The sequence below is a fragment of the Anoplopoma fimbria genome, chromosome 19 (assembly GCF_027596085.1).
Source record: "Anoplopoma fimbria isolate UVic2021 breed Golden Eagle Sablefish chromosome 19, Afim_UVic_2022, whole genome shotgun sequence".
Lineage (NCBI taxonomy): Eukaryota > Metazoa > Chordata > Actinopteri > Perciformes > Anoplopomatidae > Anoplopoma > Anoplopoma fimbria.
This window is the reverse complement of record NC_072467.1, coordinates 14,495,580-14,499,265: the sequence shown is the minus strand read 5'-3', so window position 1 is coordinate 14,499,265 and position 3,686 is coordinate 14,495,580.

The following is a 3,686-nucleotide window of genomic DNA, read 5'->3' as shown; positions in this document are numbered from 1 at the left end:
ATACAAATAGACTTTAACCTAAACTCGGAATACCTGTCTCTGCAAAAAAAAAAGAAAAAAAGACATCCTTCATTTTATATTAATCTAGTGGAACCACACTAAACTCAAACAGAACGCTGTGTGCACGTCGGCACATTCAGCAACGACCTACCACACACACACACACACACACACACACCGTTCATCTCAGTCCCCCGACTCCTCTCATATACAATTTAAAAGTACAAGAATAAGAAAAATACTCTCCATATTTTACACATATTATAAAATGTTCTCTTACATTAAAAACTTCTCCCAGGTAATGAAAATCCCTCGTTTCATAATCCCACATTTACATTTCTATTTTACAATTAATTACAATTAAATGAACAAAATAAAATAAAATAAGGCTCTGTGTGTGTGTGTGTGTGTGTGTGTGTGTGTGTGTGTGTGTGTGTGTGTGTGTGTGTGTGTGTGTAGGGGTTGACATCAAAATATATCCAGGGCAGCATCAGTGGACTCGGGACGATAAATCATGTTTACTTCAAAAGTCCTCCAGCTGTTTGCTAGTAGCATTTTAACGGCAGCGTGTTCAGCAGGACAATGTACATTACCTACTGATCAAAGTGGAGTAAACTCACACTATGCTGCATTCACATGTAATCAGGCAAATGGTGAACGACATCGTCTGAATGGCACGAGATGAACACGCATGATAATATTTGTTGCTATGGTGCTGTCAAATTGATAACAAAGAGTTTAAATGTAATTGTTTTATATTATTCTAGTACTGCATGTAGCTTTCTCTTAATATTCTGCTGCAAACTTTTATAACGCTCTACTTGTGTGAGGGAGCTATGGTTGTAAATTCCAGCACGGAGGACGGAAACAGTTTAAAAATATTTGTAATTTGGACGTCAATGTCTACGTCTACCATTACCGTAGTTGGCCTTGCCTAATTTTACCGTCCTGATTCTCTGGGAATGCAGCATTAGCGTTGAAGACTTCAGGAGCCAGGGTTCGGTTGGAGATGCTACATTGCTACATTTGATCTGCAGAGAGACGGTTTACATCAGGTTGTGCCGTACACACAGAGTAGTACTAGGATCAGGTATTTATCTGCTACAGGAAAATGCACTGGCCAACCAAACTTTAATGTAACCTTTCCATGTAATTTTGTATTGTTTTATGGTTGAGCTGTGAAACACACCATCCATCCATCCATATTCCGTAACCTGCTTATCCAGTTAAGGGTCGCAGGGGTGCTGGAGCCTATCTCAGCTGTCAATGGGCGAAGGCAGGGTACACCCTGGACAGGTCGCCAGTCCGTCACAGGGCGTGAAACACACAGCCAAGGCTATAAGGAATTAAACTCCATATGAACGGGTCCAACAGGGGTTGAACGTGTCCACACACACGCCCGTTGTAAGAATGGGGTATCAGAGTTTCATCTATAAGGGGTTTGAGAGCAGGTTAAGGTTTGATGATACTTTGAAAAGGTTGTGGTTCTCTGGGAAATTTGGATCTATAAACATATCAATAAACATGCACACAAATGCAGAACCTGGAGTTAACGGGACAAGATTTTGGTATCAGAATTGTCTGTTTTTTGTTTGTAGTCTGAGTAGTATTAACACGTTTGGTTCCTAAAGAGTAATGGTGATTTAGCTTTATATTCGTCTTTAAACAAATTTATCCCCATCGGAAAGTGAAATAATCTTGTCCTTGATGTCGTCTCTCAACTCCAACTCCAGCTAATCGGAGTGTAAACAACTGTTGGACGCATTGAATGGCAAGTCTTGGGTTGACGTCCGCTGGCTACACCGGAACACCAGATATATGGTCCGTTACCCCCAGAGGCTAAACTGTTGACATATTGATGGGTTCAGATTGGTGATCACTTTATCTGTGGCGGCGAGATTTTTACCTAATTCAATGACCTTTCCTTCAGAAATGACATCTCTTACACACTGCTTCACTTCCACGTGAGCTAACTGATGATTAAAGAAATACATGTATCATCATCTCTTCAATGCAGGAAATGGAGAGAGGTCTTCTGGAACTTATTTCAAGTTTTAATTGTTCTTTCATGTCAGTTTCATGTTGTCTGGAGGCAAAGAAAATATAAATATGTATCCGGGCAGACGGCAACAGCTGAAACAGCTGATCAGTCATGTGAGCTTAATGTTTGCAACGTCAGAATTTATTTGGCATAAGCGGTTACATGACCTATTTAGCACAGCAACTTATTTCCACAAAGTTAAACCTCCTCAAATGAGCGTGAAAATTCATTTCCATTTCCATACAGCTACCTCCCCCAGGGCACAATGACCACGCTGTCAGACCACGCTAAACACAAGCAGCCTTTGGAGCTCTGTGTGATATTTCTATTAGGATATTAGGATTTTTTTTATTTCTGTTAAGTAACAAACTACTAGGATGTATCATCATTTGTACATCTTTGTGCTTCATAAAGCTGACATTAATCCGGTTCGACAATCGGACCAAAAAACATTTTGGTGTAATTGGAAGCAGAGCGTGAGACGGAGGAGGACAGTAAAGAAAGAGTGCAGTGTGTGACCGAGTGGGCCAACATCTCGGACCGTAAGGCGATACCCCCAGAGCTCCAACAACAAAGACGTGGCCTCTCTCACACACGCAGAGACACAGGTTTATATGACCAAGATAAGAGTGACAGGAATTTCCTTATTTTGACCCCTGCTCCCTGATGGTTGATAGTGTTTGTGTGCGTAACACATGTATTTGATTCTTCAATTTAGTGTGAAAATCACAAAAAACAGTTGCCACATTACCCATTTTCCATTTCCTATCAAGCCTTTTTTGTGAATAAATGTTGACGAAAATATAAATTACGATATTATGACACATGATATATGCAATCAGTTATTGTGTTTCCATATTTGCAATGCCAGAGGGTAAAAGCTATATTTGAGCCTAACAATATCATAGAACTGACCACCCCTTTTAAAGTAATGCGTGTTATGGAACATAATGTCCCTATTTCTTTTGATTTATGCACATAAAGAGAAACTAAAAACTATATAAAAAATCTAACCAATAAGATGATTCATAATTATTGTTTGAAAGCTGATTAGAGAAAAGACAAATCTTAATAAAATAAAAAACGTTGCAAATATTATCGAATCCCTTTCGTCTCATTTTCAACTGGTTTCAAGCAGTTCAATCTGTCTTGAATGTATTTTGATGTACTGTGATTTCTAATAAATTGAGGGCAATATTCTAATTCTGCAAGTGCGACAACCAGTGCAAAGCTTTGTGATCTGCTATTTTGGGGAAAACGGGCTGACTGAAGTGGAATATTTAGATAAGAGGTGTGGGGGATTAATAAATACAATCTCAGCCAATCACATCACTGATTTCGTAGCTCTGATTGGCCCTATTCAAATCTGAATCATCCATGTGTGTGTCCTGATCCCTTCAGGTGTCAGCAGGGATTTGAAGAAACTTTACATAGTGTAAAGCAGCTGTGGAGAATCAATCATTTTCCTTTCTTGATAAATGCAGACGGATTTCATTTTGCAATTTCATTTAAATGCCAAACAAATGTGATGGTAAAAATGTTTTGCTGCAAATATTCACTTTGCTAGTGTTGATTAAAATCCCTAGATTGGCAGCAGCTTTATGAAACAGACGCGGGCAAAGTTAGGAAACTACCAAACCGTCAG